Source organism: Anas platyrhynchos, chromosome 7 (assembly GCF_047663525.1).
Source record: "Anas platyrhynchos isolate ZD024472 breed Pekin duck chromosome 7, IASCAAS_PekinDuck_T2T, whole genome shotgun sequence".
NCBI classification, from domain to species: domain Eukaryota; kingdom Metazoa; phylum Chordata; class Aves; order Anseriformes; family Anatidae; genus Anas; species Anas platyrhynchos.
In genome coordinates this window covers 8,805,971-8,817,547 of record NC_092593.1, presented here as the reverse complement: position 1 = coordinate 8,817,547, position 11,577 = coordinate 8,805,971, and the positions used below count along the sequence as shown (strand labels likewise).

Sequence of the window (11,577 nt, the reverse complement as noted above, 5' to 3'; positions counted from 1 at the left end):
AGCACGGAAGGGTGCCAGAAGAGAGCCCAGAAGCTGCTGGCAGGCCCGCTGCCTTCCACCCCTACACAGCCACACATTCTGTCCTCAGTGGCTACAGATTTGCATTCCCTGCACCAAATCCCTAGCTGTGTCAGACAGTATCAGTGAATGATTTACAGAGCTTTACTCAGGGCTTGTTAGAAGGAAATTAATTGCCTGATTTATGGGAGAGATGTCTCAACTCCTGCACACCATTGGTCTGAGGCCTTTACCTTCTGAGATGTGAAATGCCCTGTGTACAAGCCAGATATCAGCTAGATATTTTTTCTTATTATTATACAAGGAAACTTTATTGGATTAGCTCAAAATACCATTTCAAACCTGAATGTATTTTAAAAATTAAAATTGAGATTATTTCGGTTTAGCCAAGAATTGGTTTAACAAACAAAAACAAACCTAAACAAATAAACAGAAGCTTCCAAAACACAGATTTGCAATGATGCAAAGTAGAGCAACCTGTGAAACTTAAACTGTCAGGTATTTCCAGTGAGAACCTGATTTTATCTCTGCCTTTAACCTGTGCTTTCAGGAATGAAAATTCATGCAGCTACAGAATATTTTTCAAAAGCAATTGCCTTGTCTTTATTTAATTTAACACTATAAATGACACAGGGTTGGATTTTCACATCATGCATCATCCATGTGTCTGCAACATCTTTATGGACACATGCTGCAGTTATATACATTAAACGTTTCCAGAGAAAGGTAAGGGGCTAGACTGGATGACATCCAGAGTTCCCTTCTAGCCAAGTTACTTTGCAATTTTGCAAGTTCTAGTGAACCAAAGAAAATACGTAGATATCTAATAAAATATTGTCTTGTATAATGCATGATACTAAATATTCAACATTCAGTCTCCTAGGAAAACTTTCTGTATACATCAAATAAGTAGCATGCTGCAATATTCTTCAGACACAGCAGTGTGATGTGCAGTAAATCCTATTAAGTTATTGTACTCACAGGAGGCATGAATTTTAGGTGTATATACAAACAAATACCCATGCAGAGCAAATCAGGCAATTTTTACTTGCAATTATCAATCAGGCTTGCATCTGATTTATGCTAATTACAGATGAAAAATGATCAAACATATAACTTGCTATTTTTCTTTTATTGGCATTGATACAAGCATGGTAGCCTAGAGATAAATTTTCATAAACTTGCCTACATATATGTGGTGGAAAATGGTCACATTCATTGTCATTAAAGAACTTTCTGAAGTCTGAAACAAAAACATCAAACTTCAACTATCAGGTGTTAATAAATCATTTAAATATGCTAAGCAATGAGATCATTAGAGATTATCAAATTCACACCTGTGGAACAATTAGGGCATAGTGGGAACTGAGTGGTGGGGGGGGGGGGGGGGGGAAGAGTAATGTATTATAAAAGCAACCTTTTTGGTGAGGTTAGTTTTCCTATGTATCTGTTAGTATTATGAATCTTGCTCTCAAAGTTTGTCTTTTGCATGTATTTGCATGCTGTTTTTAATAATCAAGAATAAGAGAATCAAGATGAAGAAAATATTTTAAAGTAGTCTCTGGATGTTTCTGCTCTTCAGATGCTCATGGAGCTTATTCTGTTATTTTGTACTTGGCTTCATCTGGAGTGGGTGTGATTTGGGGTGTTGTTTTTTTAAAACTTTATTTTATTGAGTTGGCTACAGTCATCATTTTGGGGGGATTCATAAGGATCCTCACATGCCTGCTCTCAAGGGTGTTTGTTACTGAGGTGTGAAGGTGTTCTCCATTTGTTCCTCTAGTGCTGGCTCACTCAGCTTGGTGTTGGCAGGCCCAGGGTGGTCATCTCCTGGCAGGGAGGGAATGTGATTCAAAGGCAGTGGCTGGGGTCATGGTCTAAGAGTCTTCTGTCACTGTCTTCCTCCTCAAGTTATATTTGCTTAATGGTTTTAATAATACACTCCAGTATGGGATATTATTTGACAAATGTATAGTCTTGATCTGGAAGTATGTAGTACTAAGCTAGTACTAGAGCATGACATTTTGCTGAAGGAACTTCCTTATGTAGAGAGGCACCCCCTGTGTTGGTTGGTGAGGTTAACTTTGGAAGAAGTTAAGTGGCTTTCTATGTGGGATGGGCAGAACTGCCTGCATTGTTTTGCTGGGGTGTCTGTCTCTAGCAGATCCCCATAGTGCGCTCCCAAAGCACCAGAAATAAGGTAGGCCTGCTGAAGGATGCCTGCAGTCGTCTGCTGAAACCCACTGGTAAATGGAAGGATTGCTTTCAGCTGTGGTTTAAGTGTGACAGATGCATTTGTTTATTAAAGTGTGGCTCAATCCTTGACCTAATAAAATAACATAAATAATAAAAAATTGATTTCTTTTGGAAGAGTAGATTGGGCTGGACTATGAAGATATTTTTGCCATGTGGGAAGCTGGGAAATGGAGGAAAACAAAAGGTAAAGCTTGCAGCTAAGAATGTGAGCTAGTTCAGCTCCTGCAGTTTTGACTTATTTAAAATCTTTCAAAATTTCATTTTTAAGGTCTGTACCTGGTAGAGCTGCTCAGAATGTTTTTAATGAGAGGGAGAAGGAAACTTAAGCAAAAAGACATATCTTTACTAAGCTTTCTTTGTCTATGTCATTATGGCTTTATTGCTTACTTTTTTATATCCTCAATTTAAGACAATATTCAGCTAGTTCTGTGAGTGTGTTTATATATATAGCTTATAGTTTTTTATTATCATTATTTTTTAGTGTTCAATATTATAAAAAATATTTCTTAGATACAATGTTGAATTTTACTAACCTTTCAAAATTTCTATTTAACAAGGTTGGAATTTTCTTTAAAGGATGGGAATTCCTATTTTATCCCAAATCTATTGCTGACTGTACTGAGCAAGGCCAGCAGAAATCTGATTCAGTGCACAGTCAGTAAAATATAACTCTCCAGAAACAATGGGCTGGTTGGCACTGGTGTCTTCAAATCTCACTACTAGCATCACTTGGGAACATCAAGGGAACTTTCTTCTTTTTACTTCTTTTGTGCTCATAAAGAAATTTTGGCTCTAGCCATGTGTACTTATGCCTTTCCTTCTGTTACTATCCCCTTTTGGCAGAGAACTTTTAGGTAGAGAACTGTCTGCTGTGTGAAAGTTGCTCATTCATTTTTCAGAGGCCACTGGACAAGTCAGTGGGTAACAACTCACTGACCTGGAGACCTACCCGAGTTCAGATAAATGAGCTGTGTGTGAAAGGCTAAAAATCCCATTACCAGACCTTGAAACATCTTGTCCTTAGGCAAGTTTGCAATATTTTTAGGGAGGAAATAAATGCAAGTTGTGGACTAAGGAACAAATTGGATAAACAAGCAGTGAGCCACTTTACTGCAACATTTTTTTTCCTGTGTTTTTGCTGTGCTGCTAAGGATCTGAGATGATAGCATTGAGAGATGCAGGGCCATTGTGTCCTAGAAATAAACAAAACATAGTGAGGCCTTAAGCATTATTTTACTAGCTTGGTATTCTTGATGTGATGCTTATCACAAGGGTAAAATTATTTTAAAATTCTTCATATAGTAGAAGGCAGGAGGTCATGTTTGGATGACCCAGACAAAATGAATTTGAGAGATGACCCCACCTCTAGCAAATTGGTACTTCTCACAATTTTTAAGATTGGACAAACTCTTTCTGAAGACCCAGATCCAACAGATATTTGGGTATCTGTCTTAATGTAACACCTACACATTTGGGGATTATGGACTCTGGGCTACATGTCATTTCTGACAATCCACATGGAGACTTGTTCCGGTTTTACCCATAGTCCCACTTTAAATGGCATTAAAGAGTGAGGTAATACAGTATAACCTCCTCTAAACTGCTAGAAAAATCAATCTTCAAACTCTAGTATTTGTAAAAACATGGTTAGTGTCTGGAGTAACCTGTATTTCTGTACTCTCCTAAGCTCCAACGCTTTCTGTACAAAATGCTGAATTCACCTGAGCCTGCTGGAATTCAAGCCCCCAGCAAACCACTCTTTCCCTGAGCTATTAGGACCTTTCTGAGAAGGAACTCAAGCTGTTTTCATCTGTCTGAGGCTGCTCAGGTGATATTTCAGCAGAAGTGGATGGGACAGATAAAATCTGCTAGAGCAAGTGCTGAGGGTGCCTTTTCAATTAAGCCACGTGAACAGGTAGGAAGCCTGGCCATGACTTTAGCCTTGGAGCATCTTGCACAGGAAGAACTCAATGCAATTGAGGTATCAAAACCACTTAAGACCACAGATGGAAAAATGCTGGTAACTATATATACAACAACAAAAGTTTTCAATTGAAAATGCATTTCTGTAGTTTTCCTGGTAATAGCAGAAAACAATATCACTTTATCTAACTCACGGGTTATTCTTCTTAAGAATTAATGTGTTTTTTAAGAAAAGGAGGAAAAAAAAGTAAAATGTTTCTTTTGACAATAGCAATAATGAAATATTTTCAGGTTTTTTGGTTAGCTGAAGTCTCTTGCTTGAATGCATCATTAACTGAATAGCAAATAAATTCTACTGATGAACCTAAAATATTTTTAACTGAAAAAAAAACTCTTTTAAACATTTAACTTCTTCATTGTATTACTAAATGTGTTAAAGTCATTTCTTAACACATTTTTTTGCATCTTGTAGAGCTGGTCTCTTGAAGGTATTAAGGTACCTGAGGTATCCCCTAATATATGATCACACTGATTTCAATAGGATTTAGATCTCTAGGCACTTCTTAAATCCTGCTGGGCACTTATACACCTTTAAGCACCTAACTACATCTAAAAATCTGGCCCTTGATAATTGTAGAAAATAGTCCTTTCTATCATGTAGAGTTTTCTGCTAGCAAACTGGAAAAGTAATTAACATATAGATGCATCCCTCAGATGCTAGACTGGGTTAAACTGGATTTTTCTACCTTTTAATAACCATTGGAAAACAACAAGGAATTAATTGGTTTGGAAATGTGAACTGATGGAAAAAAAAAAAAAGTTGAGCTACAGAAAAATTATTAACTATGCAACACAGAGTCCTTAAAAACCATCAGTTAATGAAACAAAGAAAAAAATACATTGAGTGAGAATTGATTTAGAAGTGAAGAAGACAGATGAAAAAGGAATTGCAATATAATATGATGAAGAAAAGATTTCTGTCTTGGAGACTCAGCTAGTCATTGCTGTCACTGTAATGGAGTGAGAATAGTGGTCCAGGGAGCAGCTCTGAGATAAGAGGCTGCTTCCTGCAATGCTGTGATGCTCTGTTGTGCTCCCTGCTCAGGGTGGCATTGCCAGGCTTTACTCAGTCCAGCTGTGACTGTGCCCTGGCATCTGAAGGTGAGGAGGTTCCCACCTGTCTCCTCCTCTGATAGTGTGTGAGACCTCCAGCCCTCCCTGGGCACTTGGCCCAGTAGTGGGATAAGAAATGGCTTTGAAATCTGTGGATAAAAAATGCTGTGTAAGAATGAAGATTTTTTTTTATTAGTATTTTTTATTATCCTCAACGGCAGAATTTGAAATATCTGCTAGGAAATGTTGCCTATTCACAGTCTGTGAGATATCTTTAATCATATTCTAGCCAGAGAAAAAAGAACTGTGAGAGGTACTATAAAACCTCTTCCTTGCTTTCATCTTTTCTTTTTTACTGAGCCTCACTTGAGAGTGAGAGGAATCCACAGCTAGACTGATTCTAGACTGACTAGGTTTGTTCTAACACAAGGGGATCATTGTAAAAGACATTTATACTGTAAATACCCCCAGGTTAATTTCTTGGATTTGAACAGAGTTCTTTCACAGTGTAAAGTAAATATTTTTACACTTTGTGTGCAGAGGATAAGAATCTTTGTTTTGACTTAATTGTGAACATAATGATAAAATTGAGAATGAGGCAGGGAAGAACTATTGATGGATGTACTTTAAGTGCTGGAGCTTTGTATTAAACTTACAAGTGAATAGAGATTAAAATAATACTGAATAAAACAAAATGCTTTGGTAACTGTGCTTTGTTTTTCAGAGTTTCTAAGGCTCTTCCGAAACCATGTAGAAGCCAAACTGGTGGTATGTTGTTCCACAAGGCACAGCATGGGATCTTCTAAGGTGGTAAGATAATTTCTTATATCAGCCCTTAAAAAATATTTACATGTTTCTGTACTGCAAACAGATCCATACAAGTGAAATGAATTTTAATAATATGTAGGTGAGTTTTCTTAGAAATCCACACTGCAGGTGGCATGTGTGCAGGTTCCTCGGGAGGGAAATGAGAAGGTGACACCTGCAAAGTGAAGTGACTTGTACTGTGTGCATGCAAGAAGAAGGACAGGCTCACACCATGCTGCCTACCCCCATGACTATGTTGAGTTGAACGTGGACCCCAGACTGGCAGGTTTCTGATCTGATCAGAAATCCCACAGGAGTCAAATGGATGTTCTGTCAGAACATGTGTGCCAGGGTCACCTTTATGAGCTTTGTGTCACGATGTTTGTGTGTTTTGTATCACCAAGTCCAGAAAAACATAGTCACAGAGGACCAAACTTGATGCCCATTTATGTGTGTGAAAAGAAGTTTTCCTACTGCAAGGAACCAGAGCTCAGGTGAAGAGAACAGAATGACACTGGTTTGAAAATCTAAGGTCTTTTCTCAGACCTGCATGTAAGAAGAATGAAGATTCCTGATCTTTACCTTCACTTCAACTAACATATAAAACAAACGAACAAAAAACCAACCACCACACAAATGGAGTGTTCTCTTCAGTGTCACTTCTGCTGTCTGGGAGAGATGAGACCAGCCTGCTGCTGGTACACTGAGAGGGATCCATCTTTTGCTGCAACCTCCCTAAAGCATCTCCACACCTGTACTCTTCTGCATCAGAAATATGGTTCACTGAGGAGTTTCTCATCATTCAGAAATGAGATCAGACTTTACTGTCCAGCAGAGAATTGAAACTGGAGTGGAATGGCGATTACCTTAATTTGTAAGTTATGGCTTTCTGCTGTTATCTACACTACTGAGTAACTCAGTGGAAAAGGAGATGATGTTGGTGCTGAGGATGAAAGCTTCACACTGTGAGCATTTTGGATGTACTCTTATCCCTTGGGCAGAAGCCCATTAATGCTTGGAGTGCATGAGTTGACCTGTAGAGTGCATCTTCCACATCAGCTTTGTTGAAAAATCAGTATGTTTGTGCCCCTCTGAGTTTGCTCTGAGGTGTAGTAAATGAGTAGGATTAGGAAACTTCCTTCTTAAGTTCCCAGACCCTGCTAAAATACTAATATACTCTCCCATGGCCTTTTACAATATGGAAGCAATGTAATAATTACAAGCTACTACCATCAGGGAGATCAAAGTCCCTGTATTTCAAGGTGGCACTTGATGTATTCAAGCATAAGAGCACAATCTCCTATATTTCTGTGAGCTAAGAGAACCAGGAGGTGAACCCGAATGAGTCTGAAACTGAAAAGTGTTTGCCAGTAAGGCCAGCTCTTAATTTATTCTATACTCATCTTTCAAAAGGGAAAGAAATACCTTTATCAACTCCTTGATGAAACATGAGAGCTTGTTTGTTCTTAACATGTAGGAAGAAAGAGCCAAAGGTGTTATTTCAGAAGCACTGACTGAGAAGCTTTGTAGTGCAAAGTCTTTCATTGTGCCTACCTAGACTTGAAAAAATTTCTCAATGTGAGCTGAATACCATTGCCTTTCATTTACTTTAGGGAGAGGTGTTTTAGCTCTTATTTCTGAAATACTCATGGCCTACATTTGAAAACTTTTAAGGATTTGAAAAATTTTAAGGATGTTAAATCTGCTAAAATGAGTGCTTGCATAACACCTGCCCTTCTGGAAGCTAGTAAGATAAACAGCATTGCTTGTGGACTAAAGAAAATGTGGTCGGGGTGATAAAAAGGGCTATAGGTAGATCTATTGGGAAAGAAATGTAATTGGATTCCTGGGTATCTTACTGGTTGGGGCACTTCCCTTTCTGCCCCACAGCAAAAAGGTCCCAATCCAGTGGAGCACTTAGCTCTGAGCAGTGCCTTGGAGATCAATGGGGCTACTTACAGCATGTAAAACCAGGCACATGGTTAAGTGCTTTATTGGGTCAGAGCCAGACTGAATAACACATACATAACGCTGCATTCAGATTCACTATATTCAGTTCTCAGATCTGTATTGATCTGAATTTTGAAGCCTTCACTGAATTAACTTTTAAAGTAAATTTTCTTTTTTATAAACACAAAATGAATTTGATGTAGTTGCCCCTTTCATTCAGAGATCTGAAAATACTTTAAAAAAGTATGAATGTATTGATCTTTCACTATGGGGAGAGTGAGTAGTAGCAACCATAAAACAGATGAGGAATCTGAAAGTAGAAGAGTGAAGAAAAAATCCACAACAACTGACTGAAATTGGAAAACAAATTTGTCTTGATTGTATTCCCATCTGCTTTGGGTTCGGTTTCATTAGCTTTCTTGAAAGGGAGCTTCTGTCAGGAAAGTATATGAAAGCACTGTAGATATTCAAGAGCAGTTGCAGAAGTGTTTTTTAACCTAGCTTCTAATTCATGGGCTTACGTATGCCTGTTCTTTTTTACATACTGTGAAAATAGTATGGATTTGCACAGGGTAGGTACTTTTTTGGTCACAGTTTTTATCAAAGGAAGTTTTTAAGAAGAGGCAGAAACCCACCGGAATATTGTTTGCATGTTAACTTATGGAACTCACTGTCCATGGATAACATTTCAATAATGTGTCAAAGACTTAGAATTGCTTGTTATGTGTGCAAAGGACAGCTGCAGCAACTTTAACTAGGATGATAGTATACAGGAAGAAGAGCAATAATGCTATAACCGTTAAGCATTGGGCATAGGAAGAAGATTCTCTCATAAGCAAGTTATTACATAATTCTGTTATGGGAGTTTCACACCTTCCTCTGAAACATCTGGTGCTAGAAATGCAATAAAATACTAAATGAATTTCTGACCTGATGTGGCATGACAATCAATAAAGTTCTTTTATTAGTGAACTCTACTTTTAACAACTTGTCAGAGTAACTGTACACAGCTTTGCAGAACGCCAACTTGTGACCAAACATTCAGTTTCTTTAAAAACTGAATCTTTCCTTCCTTATCATACACTTTCTCAATTCTGGGGAGATTATCGCAACATCCTGCACAATCTGCCACTAGAGAAAATGTGGGTTCTTGTGGATTGTTTAAAACCTGATATTTGCTGTGTAGAAAACTTTAGCAATATAAAGCAGCTGAGATGCAACCACAACCAAAACTGCTTTAGGCAGAGTAGTCAGTCCACGGTAGGTACATCTGCAGGGATTTCACCCATGCTTCTTCCTTCTGTGCACTGCTCTTCTCTGCTACCCTGCAGCCTCACAGTCCCTTCTAGCATTAGATATCAAAACATAATCATTCTTAAACCTTTTTATGGATATTCCAGTGTTCTCACTCTGGGAATGCAGTGTGCATCCGGTTACAAAGTCAGAAACTACTACACATACATCAGGCACACATCCAGTGTCTGCTAGGTGATGCCTGAATTTTTGGCATAGGATTGATTGCATGGTGTGGAAGCTTTGCAGCTCCTTAAACTGCTTTGGGCTCTCACCCTATGGAAACCTGGGGAACTGCTGGTGTAGCTGGGCCCAAGAGAGATTGATGTTGCTGGAGAAAAGGCTGAGGCATCCTGAAATGACCTTGTGGGTCTTGTGGACAGCTCAGGATGGGAATTTAAGGGTACTTCTGTAAGCATTATATCACAGTGAGGTCTCATTACAGTCAAATGCAAGCCATGGTTTTTTTTTTTGTTTTTCTCCGGTGAGGGGAAATTTATTCCAATTGTGAGTACTTGAAAATACCTAACTCTGGAATGATGCCCCTGGTGAGAAACCCTGAGGAGTGCAGCACTGTGAATGATTCCCACACTCCTTCAAAATGAAGCCGTGCTGTAAAGCGATGCATTTTGATAGCGTAACTTACATTTCTCAGAGCAGCCTGAATGATTTTTCCCAAAGAGTGCAGCAAAGTGTTGATATGATAGCTCTGTGGTTTTGAAATACAAACGCATTTAAGGTACACCAGGAGTGTTGAATCAAATGCGAATGTATGCATATGATTAAAGGAAACAGACCCATGCATCAGTAGGGTTTATTTTGAGCTGGGCAGCACAGAAAGCTCAATGGGGTTTTTAAGTCATATTTTCATGCAAATGAACTGTAGCCAGTCTGAAGATATTCCAGGAATCCCAAATTTTATGTACCACCTCTGAAGTCTTCCTCATATAGAACATTATTTAATTTGTCATTAATTAGTAAATTGCTTTGTGAAAGCCAGCAAATGATCTTGGGTGAATTGACGAGCACAAAGATTATTCTTCTGGAAGTGAATTGAAATTCTTACTGCTGAGTAATTTCCATTAAAATAGAACAGCCTTTGTAGCTTTTATTTTAAAATAAGAATAAATGATGCCAAAAGGCAGCAAATAAAGGAGATGAAAAATCCTAGATAAAAGACATAGGCAAGAAAATCTCAACTTGTATGTCTGTCCCAGCAAGCTACAAAGTTCTTGCAAGTAACTATGTGAAACTTGAATTGATTTAGGACAATTTAGAAGATACAACTAAGTGTAAATCGCTTCTCATTGCATCTCCTGGAAGTCAGCATAGAATTTGTTGTTTGAAATCTTTTCCTCTTTGAAAGTCAATGACTGGGAAAGGGGGGTGGGGAGACTGGGGGAGACTTGGCAGAATGCCACTAACTTTTTTTTCATTATTTGATGTGTTATATATACCATATAAATCTGCATTTGTTTGGTTTGCCAGCCTGTATGTCACTGCAGGAATAATTATTTCATTGTTATAAATAATATATGTGCATTCGGAGACATTTCAAGTATTTAGCTCTCTCCAATCCTCACTTTTGCGTACTTTCCCCTCCCTACATTCACCCCCTGCCTTCACATCTGCCACAGTCAAAATAAAAGTCTCCCCTAGCTTGCGTGCTCATTGTTTTTCCTGTGATTGATTGAATAGCCTGCTAGGTTCAGTGAACTTGGTCTTGGCTAGAGCTCCACCCAGAAACAACCTTCTCTTCTATAAGAATTATCATATGAAAGCTGCTAATGTCGTTTTACTGCAGCTCTGTTTCATGTTTCAGAATTGTAAGTGGCATCATGCAGTCCACATTTGCCCATTTTCAGGGAACAACCCTTCTCCCTTTCTCTCCCTTCCTTCTCCTCTTTTGCCCTACTTTTCAGTGGAAAAAATCTCCTCTTTCATTTTCTAAAGCGATACTTTCCCTTCAATAGACATTTGATGCTTCAGATATGAAAATAACTTTCAGTCTGAGATTCTGACGCTGTTAGAAATATTACTGGATCGTGTGGATCTTATCCTCTGAGAATGAAATTGGTTATTGCAGGCTGACTTAGAGCAGTGGAAGAAGCTGGTCCCCCAGAATTGCGGAGTGGTGGCAGTCTCATCAAGCAGAGTTTCAAACATTTTAAGCTTCTGCAGAGCGCAACAGCAAAGGAAAGACTAATGTCATGTAAA

The 11,577-nt window shown here is 38.5% G+C and overlaps 1 long non-coding RNA gene across 5 annotated transcripts; it reads left to right on the top strand.

Annotated features, from left to right (window-relative positions):
• The first annotated feature begins 1,472 nt into the window (after positions 1-1,472).
• LOC106020149 (uncharacterized) lies at positions 1,473-9,244 on the top strand. 5 transcript variants are annotated; one of them, XR_002406524.4, is made up of 5 exons: positions 1,473-1,770; positions 2,183-2,264; positions 2,395-2,458; positions 6,035-6,120; positions 6,218-9,244. It is a non-coding gene; the product is annotated as an uncharacterized lncRNA (long non-coding RNA). The 5 variants fall into 5 exon arrangements; XR_002406527.4 differs by having other exon boundaries at positions 2,390-2,458; positions 6,247-9,244; XR_001195551.5 differs by having other exon boundaries at positions 2,390-2,458.
• Positions 9,245-11,577: the final 2,333 nt, after the last annotated feature.